At 38.7% G+C, this 14,764-nt stretch overlaps 1 protein-coding gene across 5 annotated transcripts in view; it reads left to right on the top strand.

The window, feature by feature from the left end:
• Window positions 1-14,764, top strand: part of ENOX2 (ecto-NOX disulfide-thiol exchanger 2) — a 262,533-nt gene that overhangs the window by 119,500 nt on the left and 128,269 nt on the right. Inside the window, exon 4 of one of the 5 annotated variants that reach the window (XM_036840858.1) lies at window positions 13,261-13,311. The exons of the other annotated variants lie outside the window; for them this stretch is intronic. The gene's annotated coding sequence lies outside the window, so the exon portion shown is untranslated. The remainder of the gene's footprint in view (window positions 1-13,260; window positions 13,312-14,764) is intronic. 5 annotated transcript variants of the gene reach the window in all.

The following is a 14,764-nucleotide window of genomic DNA, read 5'->3' as shown; positions in this document are numbered from 1 at the left end:
ACTTTAAAAAAAAAAACAAGCAAGATCTCCAAGTTGGTGTCTCAACTTAGTATGTTAAGTAAGAGTTATTCAGCTGTGAGAGAACCTGCTATGGAGAGATATATAGGATTTAGGCATCAACTTTAAGACATCTATTTTGGCTGCTCTGAGGCCTTTTTTGATCACTTATTCGTTTTTCCACTGTGTTCATGGTAAGTGATGTGCTGGTTTAGAGTAATATCTCCTGAACATTGGTTAACTCATGAGGGTGGAGAAAGGGGGTATGTATAAATCTGAATTGTGAACCAACTTTAAAGAATTGCAATTTTATTTCTAATGAGCATATTCAGTGAGAGCAAAGTAACTGTTGCAGGTATAGGATTTTAGCAGTAGATTATGTTAATCTATAATTAGCAGAATCAATTTGCATTCAAATAATGAATATGCCTAAGTTCTTAAGAAACAGCATGTTCTTAAAAATAGGTGAACTAGGCCCCTGGCAGGCTAAATTAGCTCCCTTGTAATCTTTTCAACACTATTTGCTTAGTGAACCCTTTCTTTGTAAGTAGTACAAAGGTAACTCCAGCCCAGGTTAAATTACCACAAATTCCAAATTAGTGTAGTCCAAATTAGTGTAGTCCAGATTAATGAGGTTTTACTATAAAGGGAGTCTCATAATTGTTCAGCTGACAATCTTATGGTATTATAAATGGGCAGATTGTTTTATAAAGGTATTTTTTTCCTATGCAGTTCTAGACAAAAGGAAGAGGGAAGGTATTTTGTGAGTAGGAACTTCCTTCTTCCTTTATCACCATTCCCTGCCTCTTGGTAAGGAGGAAAGCTAGGGTTAGAAGTCCTTACAGGAGCTACCAGCCGTTTCAGTTGTAAGTTGAGATACTCATCCAGCCATTACATCACTCAACCCTGTGACCCCTTTGAATCGAAACCATCTCTCTCCCTCTTCTGTCACTACAAATGATGGAAGGGTCTGTGCCTGCAGCTCCAGTTCCTATACATTCTATTCTTCTTCCTTTCTCACCCCTCCTTTCTCACCTTTTTCTACAAACTGCCTCTCTCCTTTTATAAGAGAATTGATCTCTTAAAGGTCACCAGCGACCTCCAAATTGTCACAGTCAGTGGCCTTTTGACAGGTCTCAACTACCTTGACCTGTTTGCTTTATTTCATGCTGTTAACAACCTCCCCTTGCTTGAATTCTTTCTACCTTTGCTTTCTTTGGCAATACACTTTGCAGATTCCTCTTCCTTTTCTAACTCCTTCAAGCATTCTATCTCCTTTTCTTCCTACCTCCACTTTAAGTGAGGATATTATTATCCACATTTATAGGTGAAAAAATAAAGGATAAATAAACTTACCCAAGGGTGAACATTTAGCAAGTGGTTTAACTAGGCATCCAACTCCAAAGCCTTTCTCTAACTACTCTCCCAGAATCACTATGTCTGTAAATGTTGGGAATCTGGACCCATTATTAAAATGTATATTAAGCATTGCTGGCACACTAGGGAAAGCTGTGTTTGTGTGAGGATAAGGCAAGCAGAGCTTGGATTTGATCATTTCTAGGATCCCTTCAAACTCTGAGATCCCATGGTTCCTTCTTTTCAGCTTTCTTTTCTGCTACCCTCAACAAGTCTTCTATTTCAGCCAAGGTTGTCTGCTACCTCTCTCCAAATAGGCACTGGGCCTGCCTACTTCAGGACCTTGCTCATGCCATTTCCTTTGCCTAGCATGCTCGTCCTCTTCTTTCACATGTCAAAATCCTATCCAATTGACAGCACCTAGTACAAGTCCTACCTTCTCCAGGAAGCCTTCTGGATCATCCCAGTTAGAATTGTTCACTTGTACCTCTGAAACCCCTTGGTTGTTATATTCATATGAATCACCTGACACTGATTATAGACCACCTTGAACTATTGGCTATCTGTTCATAGTAATATGTCTTAACCTTTCAACTTAGTCATCAGCTCCTGATTGGAAGGGCCCCTGATTCATGTCTTTTGGCAGAGATACGGTGTCTTGCATACAATAGATGTTCAAGAAATATTTGTTGATTGATCACGTATCTGGCTGAAGAATTGCTTTCCCTTTGCCTTAATATTCTCTATTATTCTCTTGTCACTCCCAGGGTGGAGCTGTGCACAAAACTGGGCACTCGGTATCTAATGTTGATCAACTGACTGCCTCACTTGTCCCTAAAGGTCAGACTCCAGACATTTGTGAGATTATATCCCTAGAGCAACCACACATCGAATCTGGGTGCTTGTGAAACAAATACCTGGCCCTAATGGAATCTCTTCTTCTTAACTAGATGAAATTTCATGAGTGTCTGAGGGAAACTGATAGGTGGAATTGGGTGTCCTGTCCCAACTCCTCTGTGAAGTAGATCCATAACCTGGATTAGATATTACTGCAATATTTGGCCATAAACTCTTGCTATGTGGATCTGGCTGCTTTGCGGCTTTTATCTTAAGGTGAGCTCAGAATTCTTCAATGTGTTTGCTCTCAAATTTCACCTTTTCCCCATGGAAATGTTTCCTTGGTGATGCTGCAGCTGCACAAATTGTTTAAGATTGTGGTTAGTCCACTTATTCACATGATGCTCTATGGCCAAAGAGTAGAAGATTTTTAAACCCTTGTCAAATCATAGTGCCAAGTTCCTGTCCAGAAGATACCAACTGTCTCCTGGTTTGAGATCCACCTGGATTTGTAGAAACAGATACCAACCCTCTTCTCAAATACTTCCACTAAAGTGGAAGAAGCCATGAGTCAGCAAGGCCAACCAGATGATGACTAAAACCAAATGCACTGTTTTAAGCACCAACATCACGGTACACTGGCATTCTAAGAAGGTGCCAGCTCATTGGAAGAGTGGGCAACTAACCTGGGGATAATTATGATACCAGAATGATCATCCAGATGTGGACATAGTCCTATTTCTATTGTCTCCTCTCATAGCTCTGCATTGAAAGATAGGTTTGCATTTAATTATGTGATGCCTAATACTAAGCAGTTTTGCCAAAGTTCATGTGAATGAATAGATCAGTGTGAAAAGAGGGATCTTCAACCATTTTCCATTTGCAATAACGATTGAACCCCAAGAGTTCAAGTTCTCCAGGAAGACCCTTCAATTCAATAATAATTTGCATCACTATTGTGATTCTTTCTTTCTCTTAACATATTTTCATATTCATTTCATTTTACAGATGAGGTACTAATAACCAGAGAGGAGAAATAACTTTGACTGAGGTGGAATAGCATCACCAGAAATGTTAGGATATGATAAGGACCTCCAGATAATATCTAAACTTGATCATAGGCCCCTAACTCAGTTCTCAAGGTTTCCTTTAGAATTTCTGGCAGTCAGAATGAGACTTGACAATATGAAAGACAGTGAACAGTCCCAGCACTGCCAAGACTAAATTAACAAGAGGAAGTAGCCCTGCAAAGCAGCAAGGAGAGGTTCAGTCAGACATAAGGAAGAACTATATTGGAATGAGTTATCAGGGGAAGTTGTTTAAGCCTGCTTGGAAAAGAAATATAAAAATGAGATGAACACTCATCTGCCTGGGAGTACTTTTGTTTCCTTTCTTACCTAGAAGAGGGGAAATGAACCAGGAAACTTTTTTATGACACTTACAGCCCTTTGATTTACCTTAGACTCACAGGGCTGAGACTTATTTCACATGTACTTTGAAGTCCACAAATGAAAGCATTGATTGTTTTTAAAGAGAGAAAAGGCCACCGTTTTATATCTTGGTGTGTGGTATTTCTAGCATGTCAGCTGAATTATTATATTGCCAAAGGCAAGAAGAGCCTATTGTTCCTTCAGATGGAATTAAATAAGAAAAAGAGTAGACTAATAGCCCTATTCAGTTTCTTTAGTCCTTTGGACATTTTTATCTGATTACAGTTTCAAAAAAATAAAACCTTATCTTGATAATGAGACCAAAAAATGAGATCAAAAAAGTAAGCTGACTTCTTTCTTTCTCAGTTCTGATAGAAACTCAGTGTGAAATTTTTCATCTTAAAGGACTGTCAGGGGGAGGGGAGATTGAGGGTGGCATGGAAGAGGCAAGATAGAAAAATGCAAATATGTCTCTCTTAAGTTGCTCCAACCATTGGAATAGCTTTGGAATGATTTTGTGACTTCATTGTACCTCATAAGTTCTTCTCTCACAGACGTGAAGTGTGAATCAGCCTCATGTGTTGGTAATATAGAGGCAAGTGGAAGATGTTGAATCATAGTATTTTAGAGTTGGAGGCAATCTTGTCTAACTCCATCATTTTCACAAATGAAGAAACTGAAAGCCAGAGAAGGGACTTTTCTAAAGTCACATGATTAATTAGTAGCAAAACTAGAACTGATTATTACCAGATCTTTATAATCATTTCAAGTTGGCTAGGACTGTGGCATGTGATTGATTCATTTGTATTGCAGAAAGTATATCTATAACCTAGAGGAGCTGGCTTCCCCCATGCTAGTAGTATTATATGATCTATAGCAAGCTAACCCAGTGGTGTATGAGGTCCCATATCTGTTCTGTCTGCCACACAGGGGAGGGCCCTTTGATCTCAAACTAGAAAAGGAGTTTGAGTCTGGGAAACACCTATGAGGGAATTGCTTTTATAGAGCTGAACTCCAGCAGCTCAGCAAATCACAGAAGAAACTCTTTGTGACACCTGCTTACTTGGCAGGGGACAGTTTGTGTCCCCCATCCCAGCCCACCCTAAGGCCACTCCATCCAAATAGGAAAAAATTTTATAATCATGTTTTATCTGTCATTTAAACTTTCTTACATAATTTTGTCTAGAGGATCTCTTTTTTTTTAACATGTTTATTGGAGTATAATTGCTTTACAATGGTGTGTTAGTTTCTGCTTTATAACAAAGTGAATCAGTTATACATATACATATGTTCCCATATCTCTTCCCTCTTGCATCTCCCTCCCTCCCACCCTCCCTATCCCACCCCTCTAGGTGGCCACACAGCACCCAGCTGATCTCCCTGTGCTATGTGGCTGCTTCCCACTAGCTATCTATTTTACATTTGGTAGTGTATATATGTCCATGCCACTCTCTCACCCTGTCACATCTTACCCCTCCCCCTCCCCATATCCTCAAGTCCATTCTCTAGTAGGTCTGTGTCTTTATTCCTGTCTTGCCCCTAGGTTCTTCATGACCTTTATTTTCCCTTAGATTCCATATATATGTGTTAGCATACTGTATTTGTTTTTCTCTTTGACTTACTTCACTCTGTATGACAGACTCTAACTCCATCCACCTCACTACAAATACCTCCATTTCATTTCTTTTTATGGCTGAGTAATATTCCATTGTATATATGTGCCACATCTTCTTTATCCATTCATCCGATGATGGACACTTAGGTTGCTTCCATGTCCTGGCTATTGTAAATAGAGCTGCAGTGAACATTTTGGTACATGACTCTTTTTGAATTATGGTTTTCTCAGGGTATATGCCCAGTAGTGGGATCGCTGGGTCGTATGGTAGTTCTATTTTTAGTTTTTAAAGGAATCTCCATACTGTTCTCCATAGTGGCTGTATCAATTTACATTCCCACCAACAGTGCAAGAGTGTTCCCTTTCCTTCACACCCTCTCCAGCATTTATTGTTTCTAGATTTTTTGATGATGGCCATTCTGACCGGTGTGAGATGATATCTCATTGTAGTTTTGATTTGCATTTCTCTAATGATTAATGATGTTGAGCATTCTTTCATGTGTCTGTTGGCAATCTGTATATCTTCTTTGGATAAATGTCTATTTAGGTCTTCTGCCCATTTTTGGATTGGGTTGTTTGTTTTTTTGTTATTGAGCTGCATGAGCTGCTTGTAAATCTTGGAGATTAATACTTTGTCAGTTGCTTCATTTGCAAATATTTTCTCCCATTCTGAGGGTTGTCTTTTGGTCTTGTTTATGGTTTCCTTTGCTATGAAATTAGAACACTCCCTGACACCATACACAAAAATAAACTCAAAATGGATTAAAGACCTAAGTGTAAGGCCAGACACTATCAAACTCTTAGAGGAAAACATAGGCAGAACACTCTATGACCCAGCTCCTAGACAAATGGAAATAAAAACACAAATAAACAAATGGGACCTAATGAAACTTAAAAGCTTTTGCACAGCAAAGGAAACCATAAACAATGCCCCTAGGTTCTTCATGACCTTTTTTTTTTTTTTTAACAGAGTGAAGTAAGTCAGAAAGAGAAAAACAAATACCGTATGCTAACACATATATATGGAATCTAGAGGATCTCTTTCAATTTCTCAATTTTTAGGTAAAGACTTGTCTCATAAAAATCAGTTTTAGGGCAGTACAACTCAATTTCACAGTAAAAAGATCCTTAGATTTGGGGAGGTTGCTTTCCTCTCCTGTTAGTAAAGTTATCAAAGCAACTGTTATTCTTGACTCTGAGGCCTATAAGGGCCTCCCTGGCCTCAGTAAGAGAAAGAAGCATACTCAGACATGTAGTGAAAAGAATACTGAAGACTGTGATTTTAGTACTTGATTTGCCACTTGTTATTAGTATTTTGACCCTGGGCTAATCACAGAAGCCTTTTTTTTAAGCTTCAGTTTCCACATCTGTTAAAAGGGGAAAGAGTTTTGAAAACTGTCAGATACTACTCTTATAGTTGCTGCTGCTGCTTGTTAGGTTTGAGAGTGTGAGTGCTTTTCTCCTTCCAATTCTGAGTCAAACTGATAACAAACACAAAAAGCCATGTGAGGAAGAAAATGTAATGTCAGCCTTATTATAAGTAAAACTGGATTGAAGAACATGGCTTGAGCCTAAGGCCTAATGAAGCTTCCTACCATCTCCAGCTCCAAATCTATGCATTGATACCCACCGATAGGGAAGATTGAGTCTGCAGAACAGACCACTTACCCTGCCAGTGTCATTGAGAGTGATGGCCTGTGTCACAATTCAGTGGAAGCTAGAACTTAAGAGCAAGGTGGGCCTGTGCTCTTAAGGAAAACAGTACCTGTGCCCTGACTAAGCTCTGCGCACTTTGTAAGAGAGAAAGGGTCATGTCAACTTGAGGACATTCTGACCCAAGAGCCAGAATGCAGAGGTTAAGTCAGGAATGAGCACTTATTTTTATTCTAATCTTACAAATCAGATAAGTCGATGCCCCTGCTGTGCCAAGGAGTAAGCAGGGGTGGAGAGAAAGCGCAGAGAAGTTTCTGTTAGTACTCTCTGTCCTCTCTCACAAGTAGAATGGGTGTTCCCTCCTCCCCATGGAATGGTGCCAAGTGTGAAGAGAACCCCCACCATCCTAACATTGCTGTTTATTTGCAGATAAATATGACTTTGGATTTTTCTATCCTTAGAATTTTTTTTTAACCAGGGGAAACTAGCAATGATGGTCCATTGAGGGTACAAATAAATAGGGTTGTTCTAGAACCATGTGTTACGTTTAGATTTTTACTTCTCCATGTGTAAAGTCAAGACAAATTCCAGATGGAACTCAACTTTATATCATCTGATTTTGCCTCAGAGTAGTACTTTACAGTGAGGAGATTTCATTTTCATGAACTTCAAACACAGACACCTTTGCTGCCATTTTAGCATTGTCATTCCACATGTGATTGCAAACTCTACAAGTATTCCTTTCTCTTCCATGACACCAGAGTATAGTAATTAAAATACTTTATTACTACTTCTACTAGTGTGCCAGACACTGTTCTAAGTATTTCAAATGTGTTAACTTATTTGACTTTCATGGCAACTCTATGATTATCCTCATTTTACTGGTAAGGAAACTTAAATACAGAGAAGTTAAGTAATTTGTCCACATAGTAAGTAGAGGAGATAAGATCCAAACCCAGGCAGGATAGTTCTAAAATTATTGTCAAAAATCAACTGAATCAGAACGGAAATTGAGGAAGAGCCGGGCATCAATGTTCTTTAAAAGCACTGCAAATGATTCCAATATGCAGTCAGGCTTAAGGACCAGCTCAGCTACCCATACTGCATCAGAGCAACTAGGTGTACCTAGACCACTGTGGTTCAGAATGTTGGACATTTGTAGTGCAGTAGTCCCCCCTTTTCCATAGGGTATATGTTCCAAGATCCCCCAATGGATGCCTGAAACTGTGGATAGTAGCAATCCCTATATATACTATGTTTTTTTCCCTATACATGCATACTTATGATAAAGTTTAATTTATAAATTAGGCACAGTAAGAGAATATCTGAACTGCCAGAATCACTACTCTTGCACTTTGTGGCCATTATTAAGTAAGATAAGGGTTACTTGAACACAAACACTGCTGATACCATGACAGTTGACCTGATAACCTAGGCAGCTGAGTGACTTACAGGTGGGATGCACTGGACAAAGGGATGATTCGTGTCCCAGGTGGGATAGAGCAGGACAGTGTGAAGTTTCATCACGCTACTCAGAACAGCATGCAATTTAAAACTTATGAATTGTTTATTTCTGGAATATTCCATTGAATATTTTTTGGACCGCGGTTGACCTCGGGTAACTGACACCACAGAAAGCAAAACCGTGGACACTGTATTCTATGATAAAGTATGTCTAGAGTCTTCTGTTACGAACTAAAGTGACAGTGATGCAGTAGACCAGAAGGTGACAAATAAAGTGGTTGTGTGTATGTTGACCACTCTAGCTATTTCAACACAGAAAGAAGTGACTGCCTAATTTGCAATTTTCTCTTTCTCTGCTCTGTTTCCTGATATCAATTTACTATCTATTGAAATAAAAATCTATAATGATGAAATTCCCTCTTGTAAGGGGTTGGGAGACAGTCTTGATTTTTTTTTTCCAATCTCAATTTCCTTGATAATGTGAGCTATTCAATTTAAGCCATGCAGGTTGTAGTATTTCTACTGAGCAATTGCTTGTGTAATAGAATTAACTTTAAAATATTTTGCTTCTCCTACATTTGAATTTTAAGCAAAAGCAACTTTCACATGCAAGCTGTTTTATGGAATGTGCTGAGTGAGGGTTGATGAGAGTGTCACAGAAAGCCATTAGATGTGTCCAACTGCTCAAATGGAATGTGCTATTTTGCAGGGGAGACAGGTTTCCGCAAGTGGCATTCCCTAGCTACAGTCCCTTTCTTCTGAATATTTGATTCAATAACAACAATACAGGAGCAGCAGCTTTTATTAAATATTGATTGTATGTCAACCACTATAACCAAGTGTTTTACATATATAAACTCAAGCAAACTTCATAACAAATCTATAAAATAGATACCATTTTCTCCTTTGTTTATAGACAACAAAACCAAAGCTTAGAAAACTTATGAAACTTTCCCAGGCTACAGCTAGTATATAATAGAACAGGACTTAAAAAGAGGGAGGCAGGATACAGTGGTTGTTAAGAGCACGTGCTCAGAACCCTGGCTCTGACCTTAGGCAAGTTATTGAAGCGCAGTTATTGAAGTATTGATCCTCAGTTTCCTCACCTATAATGTAGAAATAATAATACCAAGTGTACAGGTTGTTTTGGGATTAAGTTCTTTTGTTCAATGAATATTTATTGGGTATTAAGTGTGAAGCATTATGGTAGTTTTTAAGAGTACAGCTGTAAATAAGACAAACTTCAGCCCTGGCCTTGTGATGCTCACCGTCTAGTAAGGAAGACAGTCATTAAGCAAATAATTACACAAATAATTATTTGTAATTATGATGAGTGCTATCAAAGAGTGACTGCTTACAGTGAATACTCAGTAAATAAGAGCAAATATTTACTAAGTGGCCATTATGTGCTGGGCACTAAGCCAGGAAGAAATTGAGTGCAAATGCATAATTGGATGAAGAGTAAAGGCATTTTCATGGAATTTTATTTCAGATCAGGGTGAGGTTAATGAAGACACCTTCATTCCTCTGGACAATCAAGGAAGCTTTGGAGGGAAGGAGGTGAAATTTCAGAAGATTCTTGGTTGAGTTTCCTGGGAAGAAGAGAGATCAAGTTAAGAATGTGCCTTTCTCCAAAATTAGTTCCTGGAGATCATTCAAGTCATCTAATGTGAGGGGCATCCTCAGCCTGAGTGGCCTTTGTATCTGGCAAGACAGAGATTTTAAGAGGCTTGTGTAACAAGGAACCAGGCTTTCCCTCTGAAATGAATGCCAAGTGCTGAATTTGCTTCAGAACTTGGCATAAAGTCTGAGCAGGCAACAAGTCATAACTACGTACTGTTTTCAGATGCTGATTTAAATATCAACCCATGCAAATATAGTGGTTCTGCTGGCAAGCTGTTTTCTAATCTGGCCTTTTTTATTCCTCTCCATAATTACCCTGATCCAGGACGAACAGCCTGAGAAACATTGACTAATGCATCCTAAATTATCTCAGCAGGGTAACCACAAGATTTTAGCTTCTTTTGATTTTTGTGCCAGATCTCTGTTAAGCAGTTCTTACCAACATTAGGTGTGTACAGAGAGGTATATAGATCTTACAGGCTGGGCTTTCTATCAATTAAGACTGTTAACCTTTGCTATGAGGCGCCACTGTCTCTGTGGCAAAGCCTGCAAAGAGGGAGGCACCTTTCACTTTTTGTTCTTCTGTCAAACAGCCAGTCAGTTGTAGAGCTTTGTGTTGAAGCTCTGTCTGCCCAGAAGTATTCTCTCTCTTGATTGGAGTAAGTCAAGTAAAGGTAGCTAAGAAACTTGATTCTCTGCCGTTACTCTGGCCCCCTGGCAGATGATGTTAAGTGTGACTTGGGACTTGACACATCAGTAGCTAAAAGTCTGTTCTTTGTACATGGAACATGCAGTAATGGAAGAAGGTCCCATAACTACTCTCATTTCACAGATGAGGTAATGGAGATTCAGAGTCTCAATGGTTTGCCCAAGATTAGACAGCCAGTAAGCTATTCAAACCCAGATTTTCCAATAATGGGTTCTGTGCACTTTGCACCGTGCCCCACTGATTTCTAAGGTTTTTGAAGAAAGCAGCGACGTGATTTGAGCTGTACTGTCAAAAGATACTCTAACCAAAGTGTTTTTATTATAGATTTTAAAGGGGCAGAACTGGAGAGACAAGTTTGAAGACTTTTGAAATATCCCAGGGAAGTGAAATATGGGCCTGAATCAGTGTTATGGGAGTAGGGATGGAGAAGAGGGGATAGATAAAAGAAACTTAATGGAGGTAAATAATACTGAACTGTTATGGCTTAAAGAGCCATAAAACCTAAAAATGAAAAAGATATGGAAATCATTGGGCCCAGTTCCCTATCTTTCAGCAGAATAAAATTATCCCTACCTTGAATTGAGTCAACTGCAATTCAGCCCAAGTGACTTGCCCAAAGTCCCAAACTAGTTTGGGCAGAAAGGAGCTAGAGCTCAGAACTCCTTCTTCCTAGTATAGTTCTCTTTCCACTAAAGCATGGGGTCTCCCAAATCTGTTTTTTAGTTTGTTAATTTTTTGAAAAACATATTTTATTGATGTGCATAAAAGTGCAAAACCTTACGTGTACACCAATGAACTTTCACAAACAACACACTTATGTAACCAGCACCTAAGACAAGGCATAGACCATTTCTGGCACCCCAGAAGACCCTGGTGCCCTTTTGTAGACACTTACTTCCCCTCCAAGGATAATTTCTGCCCTGACTTGCTCTCTCTTTTTTTAATAACTGCCTGGTAGACCATGTTAGAGATTGGGAAATTTACTACTGGGATCCTCTTGTTGATAAATATTTAGATTATTCCTATCTTTTGGCTGCCACAAAAATGCTGCAAAGGACATCCATGAGCATGCTAGCCTGTACATGTGAGCAAGTGTTACTCTAGAATAGAGTCTAAGAAGTAGGATTGCAGAGTTGAAGTGTTAAGGGCTTTGTACATTTTGATGGCCAATACCATGATGACTTCTACAAAGGCCTCACCAAGTCAACACATCCAGTGTTGAGAGGGCCATTCTTTGTCTTCTTGCCAGCACACAATACCTTTAATCCTATGACTTTTTGCCCATTAGACAAGTGATGAATTGTAGCCCCTTATTGCTTTAACTTGCATTCCTTTAATAAATAGTGAGTTTGAGCATCTTTTTCAAATGTTTACTAATCCTTTATGTTTCTTTTATATATCACTTGTGATATCCTTTGCCCATTTTTCTGCGATTATTTATCTTTAAATTTTGGACTTGTAAGGGTTCTTTTTATGTCATGGAAATTAATCATTTTTCTGTTAAATGTGTTGTGAATGTTTTCCCATGTATTTTAACATTGTTTATGCTGTGTTCTTTCATATCGAATTTATTTTATAAAGTTATGTCCCTCTTGATTTTCTTGTCATTCCTTTGAGTATGGAAAAACCACATATTTTGGATTTTTTAGAGCAGCCCCAGTGTTACATGTTCTATCCCATTGTCCTCAAAAGTAGAAGTCCATATGTCAAATCATGCTTTTCCAATTATAGAGTCAGAAAATTTAGCCATCCCACCTATAGTGATTGGCAGTGCAGTTCTTGATCTGTTTTCCAGACAGGATCCAGGTGCTCTTTGAGGGAAAAAAAATAGGGTAGCAGGACACACCTGTCTTAAAGCTGTGGAATCTGGTATGTAAATATCGTGTAAACACTGGTCATTCTCAACATCATGTCCCCAGCTGTCTTCTGCTATGACATTCAGCCAGCTTAGGCACTTTGGGATGTTTGGTTGCTACTTGAAAGTGTTTGGTTACACAGAAGGAGGTCTGGAAAAGTTCTGTCTGGTGTCTATAAAGGGAAATGGAACTTCTTCTGGCACACCAAAAAAATCTCTTAAATTCCTATCCATATTCTTTAGGACTATAAAGATTAGTTGTATCTAAGAAATAGAAAGTTCTGATAATCAAAGTTTTAAAAATGTCAGGATAGTATTTAGCCTATTTATACAGCCAGTTTAAAAGCATTCTGAGCAGTAAACAATTACAAACAAATAATATGCTAATATATTTATTCAGCAAACATTTATTGGATGCCTACTGTGTGTCAGGTGATATTGGATGGAAGGGTAGATGAAAATGCTACTTTCTAGCAGAAACTGCTAGAAACTGAAAGATGAATAAGATGAAAGATGAACAAGGCTCTCATCCACAAGGTGCCTACATCTGGTAAATAGAAAGTATTCTCTTGTATTGATGAAAAACACATCCCTGGGAATTCTAAAGGGACCATATTGGTTAGTTTTTAGTTAGAATTACTGAGCTTGCTTAAAAACAATAAAACTGAATTCACCCTCATTTAATCAGTAACAGTGCCTGTTTACTGTATTTTTCTCTCAGGAGCCCCATTATTATACTCTGTTTTCAGAAAAAGCTGGTATGAGCATTCAAGTAAGTAAAAATTATGCTTTGTCTCTTGCCAAAATGTTCTTTGTCCACGTGTCATTGACACCTTTAAGCTATGAAATGGTGAAAATAATCTTGGCTTGGATTGATGGGTATTTAGATGGTAGAAATAAGAGAAAACGATGAGATAGGGGCCTTAAGCCTGCTTAAGCCGTAAGTGTCTTAAAGAATGACACATTTTTCACTGAGAAATGTTCTGGGTTGATAATTGGCTTCCCATTGCACACTGAACATGGCTTGAGAAGAAAATGCTTCCCCTAGATTATGAAATAGTCAGTGTTGGTATTGTAGTTTTTAAATTAATTCAGTAAACATTTGCTCTGATAATTAGACCTCATAGAGCTTCATGCTGAGGGTACAATTTCATTTGTGTATGCAATTTAAAAGTTTCTTAAGAGTATAGGTCAGCTTAAAAAAATGACTATGGATATCACACTGATCATTTTTGCCCTCTCTAACCTACCCTCTCACCTCCATCCAAACTTTGAAGTTTTTTTTTTTTGGTTTTTATTTTTACTTATTCTATTTTTTAACATCTTTATTGGAGTATAATTGCTTAACAATGGTGTGTTAGTTTCTGCTTTATAACAAAGTGAGTCATCTATACATATACATATATCCCCATATCTCCTCCCTCTTGTGTCTCCCTCCCATCCTCCCTATCCCACCCCTCTAGGTGGTCACTAAGCACCCAGCTGATCTCCCTGCGCTATGCGGCTGCTTCCCACTAGCTATCTATTTTACATTTGGTAGTGTATATATGTCCATGCCACTCTCTCACTTCGTCCCAGCTTACCCTTCCCACTCCCCATGCAAACTTTGAAGTTTAGACCCAGTGGGGAAGTTCTAAAGCATCAGAACTTCGAGGATAGCTCTGCAATTCTGAATTCTATCTCTCTGCACCCTGCCCTACCCACAACAGTCATACTCACACCATTTCTCGCAACTGTTCTTTGAAAGGATCAGGGTGCTTTCACTTCCAGGAGAGCTCAGGAGTTATTTTTGCAAATTAGCAGCAGCCCAGTAATTCTATCTCCTTCCCTATGGAGCAGGTGTTCAAGTCATTCAGATTTCTTTGGCCACTCTTGGTTAGTTTTCTTCCAAGACAAGAATTTGTGGCCCTCTACAAACAATAAATGCAGAAGAGGGTGTGGGGAAAAGGGAACCCTCTTGCACTGTTGGTGGGAATGTAAATTGATACAGCCACTATGGAGAACAGTATGGAGGTTCTTTAAAAAACTAAAAATAGAACTACCATACGACCCAGCAATCCCACTACTGGGCATATACCCTGAGAAAACCATAATTCAAAAAGACACATGCACCCCAATGTTCATTGCAGCTCTATTTACAATAGCCAGGACATGGAAGCAACCTAAATGTCCATCGACAGATGAATGGATAAAGAAGATGTGGCACATATATACAATGGAATATT

This window comes from Balaenoptera musculus, chromosome X (assembly GCF_009873245.2).
Source record: "Balaenoptera musculus isolate JJ_BM4_2016_0621 chromosome X, mBalMus1.pri.v3, whole genome shotgun sequence".
In the NCBI taxonomy this organism is placed as follows: Eukaryota; Metazoa; Chordata; class Mammalia; order Artiodactyla; family Balaenopteridae; genus Balaenoptera; species Balaenoptera musculus.
This window is presented reverse-complemented; position numbering and strand designations above follow the sequence as displayed.